Raw genomic sequence first — 13,488 nt, 5'->3', positions numbered from 1 at the left:
ATGGAAAGATCCTGGCATGGGGCCTGCACTGTGCTCAAGAACTTAAAAACAAGCTTCTTGATCACTGACAACCTAGAATACTTTGGCAAGGTATCTACTGAAAAGCTACATTAGTATATTTAATAACCTGAGAAAGGAGAATATGTAGTATGTATATAACAGAATATGATGACAATAGAAAACCAAAACCAAAACATTAGGATACAATTGGTTATATAAATAGTACTCTCTTCCTTTGTGTATATTGTGTATTTTGTGTATCTAGACCGTGTTTTAGTAGATTGTAGTTCCTTGTTTTTTTCCCATATCATTGCCTCCTAGCTTGGGAGCATCTAAAGCCAAACCATCAGACAGGGTCACAAAATGGGTTAATTTGGTTTCTTTCATTACAGCACAAAGTTCTGTGGTTTTGCGTATATATATTTTATCATATATGATATCATCCTCTATGCACTTAAATGCAACTTTTTTTTTTACTCAACAATATATTTTAGAGATCTTTCCATGCTGCATGGGAATTAAGTGGGAGATCTCCCATGTCTTACTTTTATCTACTATAATTATTTTCACACACTTCCTATGTTATTATCTGATGGTATCATGTGCTCACTCTATGTGTGAAATTATAGTCTTTGAGACTAAGTCATGGAAATGATGGTTGCCTACTGAGAATCTGGATTGAGGGTATTTTCAGATTCTCATGACTTTGGAGGAAATGCGTGTATAGAAAGCACAGTAGACATGGGTTCATCTTTTTATTTATTTTTTTAAATTGCTTAGTAATTTATTTAGTATTATTATATTTTTTTACATCTTTATTGGAGTGTAATTGCTTTACAATGGTGTGTTAGTTTCTGCTTTATAACAAAGTGAATCAGTTATACATATGTTCCCATATCTCTTCCCTCTTGCGTCTCCCTCCCTCCCACCCTCCCTATCCCACCCCTCCAGGTGGTCACAAAGCACTGAGCTGATCTCCGTGTGCTATGGGGCTGCTTCCCACTAGCTATCTACCTTACGTTTGGTAGTGTATATATGTCCATGCCTCCCTCTCGCTTTGTCACAGCTTACCCTTCCCCCTCCCCATATCCTCAAGTCCATTCTCTAGTAGGTCTGTGTCTTTATTCCTGTCTTACCCCTAGGTTCTTCATGACATTTTTTTTTTCTTAAATTCCATATATATGTGTTAGCATACGGTATTTATCTTTCTCTTTCTGACTTCACTCTGTATGACAGACTCTAGGTCTATCCACCTCATTACAAATAGCTCAATTTCGTTTCGGGTTCATCTTTAGATAGCTTCACTGACATTTACATGCCTTTCTCTGGGACAGCAGACCATTAGCATTTCTGTTCATTCTAAGAAGATGATAGCATATTTCAAAGTTTTAGCTGCTGTCATCATCATCTTCGTCATCATAATCATTATAATCATCTGTTTTGGAGTCAATGTGTGTTTGTAATTACACTCTTTGCTTCCTTCTTCATTTTTCTCACTGTCATACCTTACTGCTGTTTAGCTGCCCAGAGTGGGATCAGCAGTCTTTAAGCTCTTCAACCAGCTGAGTGTTCCACATGCCCACAAGTACTTACTGCTCAACTCTGTGGCAGCTCACAGTGGATATACAGTAGTGCTGGCAGTCTCAAATCATCCCATTTAATGATGACCAGTGATACCCCCTGGCCAGCCAAAGCCTCGGCTTACTGCCATGCAGTTACACAGTAGTTCTTCTATGAGTTAGTCTGTATTCTTATCACTGTTGATTAAACTCTGCTGGAAGTGGGACCACTAGAGCCATGTGGACCACAGCTGTCCCCAACTGAATAGCTTAATGAGTCATAGGTTGCCAATTCCTGGACCACAGTAACCTTTTACTCTACCCCACCTCCACCTCCAAATGGATTTCCTTTGGGACCTACATATATATATCTCCATCACAAGGTTCAGCAATTTGAACCTTCTCCCATGTTACTTTATAATGTCCCTTCTGCTTGACTGTATGCTATATAAAGGCGCGAAACCTGTCTTATCCAGTTTTTTGTTTACACAGTAAACATTGGATAAATAAATACTTGTTGAATGAATGAATAAATTGAACTTCAGCCTCTGAAATTCTGTTTTAAAGCCAACTTATTTGTCAGATAGATCATACTCGGTTTATTAGTCTCTGGTCCAGGTGTACGTCAATGCAGTCCTGCAGAAATTAGCCTTTCTTTTTTTTTTTCTCCCATTTTATCCAACCATTTTTTTCTATCTCAATTGTTCTACATATGATGCTGTCCTATAGAGAAGTATGTTAGACCACCATTTCTCAAACTTTAATGAGCCTACAGTTCACCTGGGGATCTTGTTAAAATACAAATTCTGATTCAGTAGGTTTTCGGTGAGGCCAGAGAGTCTACATTTCTAAAAAGCTTTGGGTGATGCCAATTCCACTGGTGGGGCTGGGTGGGGGAGGGGCAACCACACGCTGAATAGCAGGGTTTCAGATGATCCATAATGCTCCCCAAGTATAGACTCTTAAATTTGTCTTCATGAACAGAAATGCCAAGCTCAAGTTTAGTTACAAAGACTATAAATAAAAGATGATTTAAAAATAATAGAGGGACTTCCCTGGTGGCGCAGTGGTTAAGAATCTGCCTGCCAATGCAGGGGACACGGGTTTGATCCCTGATCTGGGAAGATCCCACATACCGTGGAGCAACTAAGCTGGTGCACCACAACTTCTGAGCCCGCGCTCCTAGAGCCCGTGCTCCACGAGCAACAAGAGAAGCCACCACAGTGAGAAGCCCGCGCACCGCAACAAAGAGTAGCCTCCGCTCGCCGCAACTAGAGAAACCCCGCACGCAGCAATGAAGACCCAACACAGCCAAAAAATAAATAAATAAATTTATAAAAAATAATAGAGATTTCAGAGAGTTGGGGAATTAATATTATTACGTTTCTGTTATAACTGATTTGCTCCTCCCTTTCCAACCTCATGCTATAAACAGACACCCTTTTTACAGGCAAGAAAATTATACATTAGCCACTTCTCAGTTGTTAGCGTGACTGTGTGTGTGTAGAGGGGACCTCAGTATTTGGTGTTTGTACAACCTAAAGAAATGAGAAGGTTAGGCTGGAGAAGAATGGCATGTGGCTGGAGAAAAGTAGCAGCCAGAGGGAGCCAGTCTGGCCTGGTTCTGACCCTGGCTGGCAAGTCTTTTCTCTTCTCCTTCCTTCAGTTTCTTGGTTAAAAAAAAAAAACTTGGGGGGGTGGGTGACTACATGATTTCCAAGTTTCTTTTCAGCTTTGAAAACCTATGATGTGAAGGTGGTAATTTGCAAATCTATTTCTGTGTTACTTGGCATCTTTAAGAAAACTCATATAAAAAGTAGAATTTATAAGACTGATCAATGTAGTGGTGATTTTTCTTATGCCAAAGAATTCTTAGAGGCCATTACTTTACTTGAGTAGATTTGTGTGGGGAAGATTGAGAATGCGAATTAATGACACATTAGAAATTTGGATCAAGAAATCCTTTGAAATTAGAGTTCCAGTCTCATTTGGTGAGAAAATTTTCACTTTCCAAAAATTTGCTTTTTACCAGCTTTTTAGGAGCCCAACTATTGTGAAAAATATGGCAGCCTCATATATCATCAGTGAAGCTGGTTATAAAAAGTAAGTGTTAAATTTGAGGTTACAAAAATCACATCAATAATTTAGAGTGTTCTGACTTTTAAAAAAAACATTATTTGGGATTTAAACATATAAATTAGCTGTGGAAATAAAGTTCATTATATCACCTCATCTGGTCTTGTTTTATTTCATTAACTGGTTCTTAAAAACCTTTGTGAGCTGAGTTGCAGCTGAAGAGGTTGGAGACCATTTTTCCTTGGGCCCTTGCCTCACTCCTGAGTGTTGGTAAGAGTAGAGAACTAAGACTTGACACAGCTGTAAAAACAGACAGCGCCTTTGGCCTCAGCACTTTCTCCTGGTGCAGGCAGATTTCAGATGTAAATTTCACTTTCTACCTCTCCTACTAATGAAGTAAGTTTTCTTTTGCTGGGTTTGCAGCCAGGTGTGTCCAGTCTTGTGGCTAACTGGAGCGCTTTACTTAATTTTTCCATTTGTGACATTTCAACCAAACTTAAAAAACAAACATAAAAATTAGCTCAAGGCAGTGGCTCAAAGTGTTAATGGTAACTTTAGGCTGGCTAAACGACTTCCTTTCAGTTCTGCCCTGCCAGACATCTCCACCTTGTGGCTTACAATAAGCAGGTTTAAGCTTTCCAAACTGTGGAGGCAAGGTAGGAGTGGGTGGGGATGGGCTTTAGTTAAGAAATTGCAAGTTTATCTCTGTCAGTGGTCCCTGGCATGACAGTTGGCTTCAGCAGGATGTCAGGTGACTTCTTGCTCACTGCTTTTCTGAATAAGGATGAACCTCCTGTCAGCTCATGGTCTCCTGCTCTCTCTGTAGCAGAGCTGCTTGATGGAATGGTGCAGAGGGCCTGGAAAGAGGTGGAGGAGCTGTGGGCTGAATTGGACTCCTTTGTAAAATTCTACTTTGCTTTTCAGAACTAGCATTTTGCTTTGTAAAGTCCTCTGATCATACTCCAAACTACTTTCCAAACTCATTTCCCCAATTCTTCTTGAACCTTAAATATGAGAAACCTCTACACATGTGTCTGGTACATAGGAAGCACTCGGTGAACATCACATTCCATCTTTGCCTCACATACTTTTATTTATTTATTTATTATTTTGCGGTACGTGGGCCTCTCACCGCGTGGCCTCTCCCGTTGCAGAGCACAGGTTCCAGACACGCAGGCTTAGCGGCCATGGCCCACGGGTCCAACCGCTCCGCGGCATGTGGGATCTTCCTGGACTGGGGCATGAACCCGCATCCCCTGCATTGGCAGGTGGACTCTCAACCACTTCGCCACCAGGGAAGCCCGCCTCACGTACTTTTCACTGCAGCCAAGCTGAATGTTTTGCTCTTCCTGTCTTGTGTCTTTTCTCATGTGGTACATATACCTAGATTGCCCTAACATGCCAGCCGCAATTCCTTCATGTCCCTCCACTTCAAATTGGAAGCCAATCCCGGTTTCCGCTAGCTGTTAGTACCTTAATAATTTATCTTTACCCTTCTTCTGGCTTTTACTGTTTCTCTTTTGCATCAGTGTCATTCATGTATTGACTGCCTTCTGGGTGGATTCCTGGGGGGTGGGATCACATGCATCCCTCTTTGTATTCTCCAAAGTGCCAGTCATTGCTCCTTGGCAGAACGTATGCCTGGTAAATATCTGATGAAAGGAGATGGTTCTGGAAGCCCACTATAAGTGTTGGGAAAAGTAGGGTGAGGAGGTATCCTTTTTATTCTGAGGATATTTGTTTGCTCATTAGTCTTAAATATTGGAAGAAAAAGAAATGAGAAGTTGTCTCCACTCTCAATTTTTCTTTTTCTTTGTCCATGATTTCTCATCTTCTAGTGGGATTATTTGATTAAAAAGAAACAATTTGTAAATAAGGTACATTATATTTCTAAACCAGAAAAGCCTTAAATCTATAAAAGGTAGTAGAAATAAGAATTACATGTACTTTAGATTTCTGGAAATTTCCTTCCAGACCTCTAATTCCATTCCCATCTCTTCCTTCCCCCCACAAAAATCTTCAATCAAACTCCTTTGTTTTACCATGAGGTAAAAATTTTGCCATACTTTGCATCTCTAGGTCAGAATTAAAACTCACTGCCAAAGGTATTGTTTTAAAAGGCAAGGACCACTTTAAAGGTATAGTTTTTGTGGCCAGTAATATGAATGGTGGAGTGTAAATACAGAGCAATCCCATGGGCTCGAAGCTTGTAAAGTAAGAATACATGTTTATTTTCCAATAGCAATCGTTCTTTTGAACATTTTTTAAATGCCCTAAGGTGTTGGAGTGGATACTTATTTATTAGGGGAGAGAAGACTAAATTCTTAGAAGGTAGAGCAATTCCATTTTGGAATTGGCCCATGAATTTGAGCCAGCTGAAGATGTACCTCTAATAGATGCGTTCCTTTCTGTACGCAAGTTTCTTATCCTCAGGCCTGAAGAGGTAGCAAGAGTGCATGGAGTGTATGCTTTAGGTGGTTTTCTAACTGACTGGATGCCTGGGTGCATACAACCAGAATGCCAGTCTGATGGCTCAGGTCATGTGACCTTCTGAGTGGCGTACTGGATTCACTCCACTTCAGGGAGTGTCCCTAAAAGAGAAGTTATAAACGTTTCTGTATTTGAAATTAAATAAAGCGTGAAACTGCTGTCTATGCACATGGTCATTTATCTCTCTCATGGCCATTTTTATGTTCAGCTGTAGATCGTGAGTTTCCTGAGGTCTAATTCTTACTTGTTTGTCTTTGTATTCCTATGGTGCCTCAGTGGAGCTTTGTGTTTAGTAGGCATTCAGTAAATGTTTCTTGACTGAATAAATAAGTGAATTTCATCCCCTTTTTTATCTTCAGTTTGCCTCCTGGAATTTCTGTAGGAGAAACAGTGACCTAAATCCATTTTACAAAGCCCTGGCTGACTCAGTGCATGTGTAGTCCTGCCTTCCCCTAATACCTTCTTAAGTACCCCTCATGCTAAGTACTCCCAGTTCAGCTCATCACTGCAGAACTGTTTACCTCTCCAATGCATCACATTTCTTTTGCCTCCAATCTCTCTGGGTGCCCGGTTGCATTTGGTATCTTTTGTACCATAGTCAGAATACTGCTTAGAGCTGTGTGCATCGGGCACAGCTAAAGCCATTTTCCACACCTCTCTTTCAGGGGTCACTAGTGCTACTCCTAAATAAATCTCACTCAGGAGATGGAATAAAGAGCTCCACGAACCTGTTCTTCCTGTGTTTTCCTGTCTCACATCTAAGGTCATCACCACCAGTCCAGCCCCCCAAGCTAGAATTCTTAGAATGTCCTCAACTCCTGCCTCATCCTCTGCATCGAGTTGTCTTGTCACTTTTCTGCCCAAAATATCTCAGGATTTTATCCTCTCCTCTGTTCCATTGCTTCATGTCAGTTCCTCATCATCTGTCCTTTATTGGACATGGCCTCCTAACTAGTTCCTGGACTTTCCCCCTCTAGTGAACCTGCCACCATTTAAGCTGCCAGAGGCATTCTTTTTAAATCCCACATCTGATCATATCCCCTCTGTCTAGAAATCTCTGAGGGACAAAATTCAAACTTTTTAGCAATGGCATAAAGAACCCTTCACAGTTATATCGGAGAACCTTCTTGGTTGTAATACAACAACCTTTTGCTGTATTAATCTTACACCTTAAAAAAAATAATAAGTTTGAAGCTTTACAAAGTGAAAAATTGGGGGAGAGGCCTTCACATTCTGGCCCCAGCCCACCTTTGTAGTATAATTTCCAGCAAACTTCTCCTACATGCAAATGTTCATACTTGAGCGTGTGCACACACACACTCTAACACATGTTCCACTCATGCCTCGTTTTCACTGGTGCTATAATATTCCATGTTCCTTTATGCTTCTGAGCCTTCGTTCATGCAGTTCCCTCTGTCTGAAGTGGTCTTAACCCTGTCTCCTCTGCTCATGGCACTGTAAGACACAACTGGATAGTACCTCTTCCAAGGAGCTTTTCCCAGCACCCCCCAGTAATATTAGTATATTTGGACACTCCCTTGTCTGTATTCCTCCAGCACTTCGCACAAACTTCTGAGATAGGACTTACCATGCTGTACTGTAATTACGGGTTTGTGTAGGTCATGCCCATTAGATGGGATAAGGATCCTAGGATCCCTAGTGCTTAACACAGAGTGCCTAATGTAGTCACCCCTCAGATACTTGTTGGGTGTATGTATGTTCTTCTATTATTAATGTCTGGCCAGCACTATCTCCCAAATACTGAATTAATGATCTCTTATGGCACCTGGATTCAATTTCTCTGACCCATCCCCCCACCCCCCCAAAAAAAGTTCATTTTTCTCTCTGTGACCTGCCTCATGGATTCCCTGGCTCTCTCATCATTTATACTTTTAATCCACTTTATAGGATAGATGAACCTTAGAACATTAGACTGGGAGCCTCAGAGATTCTCTGGGTCTGAAGGTGCTGAGGTGTGTGTATTTTGAAAAACTTCCCCAGAAGATTTCTGATGCCCATCTCAGGTTAAGGACTATAGATTTGTTCCCACCCTCTCACTTCTGTGGTGAGGAAATGGAGTCCCAGAGAAGTTAATTGATTTGCCCAAGGTCATGCAGCTAGAAAACGGCAAAATGAGGACCAAAAACTAGGGTATGCTGATTCCCAGTCCAGTGTCTGCTTTACTGTACGATGATACCTCTGGGGGTGAGGGGGAAGTGGAAATCAACTTCATGGCAGGTTCCTTCTCCCCTGTCTTGTTACCAAAGACTTCCAAAGACCAAGAGGACAGCTTTTCTTGAATCTAGAGCTGTTCCATTTCTTCAGTGCAGTCCCAAGCCTGAGTCCCCTTTATTCAGAATTTCTAACCCAATACGGCAGAGGTTTCCTACTCAACAGGACAGATAGAGATTAAGGGGGGAAAAAAAGACAGATGAGAATGCTAACAATGTTCTGAATTTGTTTCTTTTTCCAGCATTTAGAGCCTGAATATCTCCACATCGTCTGAATTCGCCTTAGTTGATTTTACAATTATTTTTCAGAGACTCCTCGGTCGTGTTTTTTTAGGAGTAGAGGAACACCGAGACTGAACACTGTGCTTGGAGAGGCTGGGCTGGGAGACTAACAAAGGTGGTATTATACTGTGCAAAGCCAATAAATGTATTCAGGAGACACCTAGATGTGTTTCTAGAGGAGGGCATTAGGGGGAGGGGTCTGGTGAAAAGGAAGAAGGGTGGGATTAAGATAAATTAAAATGGGGCCAGCACGTTGGATAAGGGGACAGCCTCTTCCTGTTCCCACCATTGCTTAAGATTTTTCATTCTGCTTCGTTCAAAAATTAAAAGCAGTCTTTACCATATAACCTCATACCCTCCTGTCCCCCACGGGGAAAAGAACTTAGTTTAAAGGCTATTTCAGCCTGATACAGCTGTGTTTATTACTGGAGTGCTACATCTATGGGATGTTCCTGGAGAATCTCAGACTTAAAACTGGAAAAGAACCTTGAAATAATCTAATCCAGAGATTCTCAAAGTGGTCCCCACACCAGCAGCTTCAACATCACTTAGGAACTTGCTGAATGAGAAACTCTGGAGGTGAGGCCCAGCAATCTGTATTTTAACAAAGCCTCCAGTTTGAGGGCCACTGCTCTAGTCTGATCCTGTCATTTAAGTGATGGAGAAACTGGCTCTGGGAGAGCTGAGTAAGCTTATGTTAGAAACCAACCAAAGAACGGAACTCAGGTTTCCTGATGGCCAGCTCTTACTGCTCCCCTTGCTAAGAGGAGCAGGGTCTGGGATGGACTAGTGACGTGTGAAAGTTGAGAATTTCAGCATAATACAGAAACAGAGGTCAGCAATAGTAATAGCTAACAATTATTGAGCACTTTCTCTTTGCTGTGCACTTTATAAGCACCATTTCAGTTTTATGTTTTACAGCAATCTTACCCATGAAATCCTATCCTCATTTTACAGATGGAGAAACTAAGGATCAGAGAAGTTAGTATATTAGTTTCCTATAGCTGCTGTAACAACTTAGCACAAACTTGGTGACTTAAAACAATAGAACTTTATTCTCATACTTCTGGAGGCTAGAAATCATTTTCACTAGGCTGAAATCAAGATGTTAACAGGGCCATGCTCTAGGGAAGAACCTGTTCTTTGCCCCTTTCTAGCTTTAGGTGGCTGCTGGCATTCCTTGGCTTGTGGCCACATCACTCCAATCTCTGCCTCTGTGGGCACATTGCATTCTCCTCTTCTATCTGGGTCTAAGCACCCTCTTCCACCCTCTTATAAGGGTGCATGTGATTACAATTAGGGCCCACCTGGAAATCCAGGATAATCTTCCCATCTGAAGATCCTTAACCTAATCACAGCTGTAAAGTCCTTTTTTGCTATATAAGGTAACATTCACAGGTTCCAGGAATTAGGATGTAGATATCTTTTGGGAGACCATTATTTAGCCTACCAGTTAGGTAACTGAACCAGACTTACACAGTAAATATGAGAGCCTGGATTGGAACCCAAACTTGCCAGATTCTAGAGCCCATGCTCTTAATCACTACTGTGTACTGCCTGAAAAGGTCGTTGCTAAAAACTGTGGTTCTAGCATTAGCATTAAGATTTTAAAAGTGTTTACTTCTTCCCCAAACTTGCATTATATTACTGTCATATAACTCAGAACCTGTGAGTGCTTAAGCATCTCTGGTCCTGACTCCTTCAGTTAAATTACTAGAAGGAAGAGATTGTATTTTTTTTCCATTAAAAAAAATGGTGATGTAATTCATATACCATAAAATTCAGCATTTTTAATGTGCTTTTCTAGTAAATGCACAATGTTATGCAACCATTTCCACTATCTAATTCTGGGACATTTTCATCACCTCAGAAAGAAAGCCCATGGTCGTTAGCAGTCATTCCCCATTCCCCTTTCCCCCAGCCCTTGGTAACCACTACTCTACTTTCTGTCTCTGTGGATTTACCTATTCTGGGCATTCCATATAAATGGAATCATATAATATGTGGTCTTTCGTGTCTGGTTTCTTTTACTTAGCATAATGTTTTCAAGGTTCATCCATGTTGTAGCATGTTTCAGTACTTCATACTTTTTATGGATAATCTATTGTATGGATATACCCCATATTATTATCCATTCATCAGTTGATTGACATTTGGGCTGTTTCCATTTTTGGCTTTTTTGAATAATGCTGCTGTGAACATTCATGTACAGGTTTTTATCTGAACATATGTTTTCAGTTCTCTTGGGTATATACCTAAGAGTGGAATTGCTGGGTCATATGGTATGCTATGTTTAGCTTTTTAAGCAACTCAGATATTGTAATTTATATAAAGTTATTTGAATTCCTACTGTGACATCCATTGTTCATTTGTTTATAATGAAATAACATTCTCATAATTTGTAGTCTTAATCATATTTCTCATCTTATTGCCAAATAAATATTTATACCTGCAATTTTTGACAGTAAAGAGAAAGGATGGTGTGGTATAATGGAAGGAGTTCTGGCCAGCCTGGCCACTCTCTGGGTGAGCTTGAGTAAGTCAAATCACCTCACCTCTCTGGGGAGGAGAGCTTGATGATTTCTAAATTCTCTTCCAGACTTAACATTTGCAACTCTGTGAAAGTCTGAAAAGCTAGCCTTGTGTTAAATCCCAGAGCTTGTGTTCTATTTTTTTAGCAGTTAATCATTCTCTGTCTGATTTCTGTTCCCAGACACAAACAAGGTTTTACCCATCTATCCAACCATTTTATTGTGGTCTGCTAGTTTCCAGGTACTCTGCTAGGCACTGGAGATACAAAGATGACAAAGATATTGTCCCTGACTCCCCAGTCTAGTAGGAGAAGACAAACATATAAACAGGTAATTATAATATTAAGAGATTATGATATTTAAAAATTGCTCTGCCCAGAGGAGAAAAGCTTGGGGTAGATGACATTTGGTTTGTATCTTTTCGGATGAGTGTTTGCTAGACAGGAACATTCTGGGCAGAGGAATGGCGTGGGTAAAGGCAGTGTTCTGTGAGAGAACAAGAGCATGTTTGCCTTTGTTTGGTGGCTTTTTTCCTCTTTCTCCTGCAGTGGTGAAAACACTGTCCAGACTAGCTCCATTTTGAGATCCTTCTGTGTGTCCAGTATTCACAGGCTCATCGACTCAAAAGTCTGCAAAATAACACATTTTGTCAAAGTCCTGGCCACCTATAGGTCTTCTTCCCTGTTTTTTAAGGGCACTTCAGACTCAGTTTCTGAGTCAGGAGATTTCACTGAATGCCTAAGGAGCCTTGATCAAGATTTGGGTTTTCTCCATAGTAGCAGCTTAGTTCGGGCTCTTGAAAATGCCCTTTTGTCCCCCTAAAGGTTTTAGTTACATAAAAATACTAGGAACGTGAAATTCTACAATATGATCAGCACAGCACAAACTAAATTTCTAACCTTTGACTAGAAACATATATGGAAGGCTTTGTGTTTTAAACTGCCCCCTTCCCAGCCTCCTAGGCTTCATGAGAGGTCATTGTACAGCTCTTTCCATGGTCCCTGTTCTCTTCCTTTTTACTGGAGGGCAAAACTAGGGCAGAGAAATAATTTTTATTCACTTCTGAAAGGTTACAGTAATAAAGAAACTCTTGTTAACATCAGAGAACGTTGCAGCCAAGAGTTTTCACAGTCTGGCATTGTTTATTTTACATGTAATTTGGAACCTTCTGCACTCTTAAAATATTGGCACAAAAATGTTTTAACTGTTGAAGTGCTTCATTGCATGCAGTGGTAGTGTGGTGTGAGAGAGGCAGCAGGGCTCTGGAGAGCGGCTTGCCCTGTTCCTTGGAAAGAGAAATGGGGTAAGTGTATGTGTATGTGTGCAGGTACACATTCGCTTGTGTATATATGAGTCTCTCTGCACTGAGAATTAAGAACTTTCTCTGCCCTGATGAACTTCTATGCTTCCCTTGATTTAACAATGAGAATGATGTAACAATCCTGCTTTCCTATTGCCATGGCTGCCAGAAAGTATAGAGCTTCCCTTATTTGGGTATTTTGATATAATTATTCATTATCCCCTTTCTCTCACACACGCTTTGTTAACACTTTTCTTTTACTTTTATCCATCAAAGGATTTTTGTTGTTGTCTTGTTAGGTCGAAATTAAGATTTGAAAACAATTGCAGAAGGATCACACGTGTTAAATGGGAAGACTGCTAGGCTGGCGACTGGGCTTCCTTAGTTCCAGGCCCAACTTTCCTTCCAGAGTTTGGAGGACCTGCTCCTTCCGCCATCTCTTTCTTGTCCTGGAGCCTTAATATAGAGCTATATATTAACCTGACCCTTGCTAAGACCCAGGGATTCCCCAGGGCTGACTATGCACTCTAACCTGTCTGGTCTGGGGACAGTAGCCTGGTGCCGCATAAGCTCTTCTTCCTCCAAATCTGACACTTTGTTCCTTAGCCTCCAAAATGGAACCTTAGCAAACGAGGCAGAGGTTACCCCCACCAGGTGAGCTCTGCAGAGCTATCTCCAGGCCAGGCCCTTCTCTAGGGACCTCCAGCAGGGGGCTCCTTCCCTTGCAGGAGTTCCACTCCAGCTCTGAGAAAAGGATGCTCTGCTGGTATGTATACCATGACCACCATGCCCTGCTCGCACAGGCTGTAGACTTTCTGTCACAGCCAGCCAGGGGATCCCACACCCTCTGGCCTGGATCCACTTTCAGTGCCCACCAACAGAAGATGAAGTGCTCAGGACCTTGCAGTCTTTCTTTGCTCAGAGAGATCTCTGTTCCCTTTTGGAAGACCCTTGCCTTTGGCTTCTTGATCCACGAGAGCAGTCCCTGTGGTGGAGGATCCGGATGAGTACATGCATAT

General features: G+C 41.3%; 1 protein-coding gene across 2 annotated transcripts in view; it reads left to right on the top strand.

The window, feature by feature from the left end:
* UQCC1 (ubiquinol-cytochrome c reductase complex assembly factor 1) overlaps positions 1-13,488 on the top strand; it is a 90,568-nt gene that overhangs the window by 47,293 nt on the left and 29,787 nt on the right. The gene's annotated exons all lie outside the window — the stretch shown is intronic.

This window comes from Grampus griseus (assembly GCF_964374135.1).
Source record: "Grampus griseus genome assembly, chromosome: 14".
NCBI classification, from domain to species: domain Eukaryota; kingdom Metazoa; phylum Chordata; class Mammalia; order Artiodactyla; family Delphinidae; genus Grampus; species Grampus griseus.
This window is presented reverse-complemented; position numbering and strand designations above follow the sequence as displayed.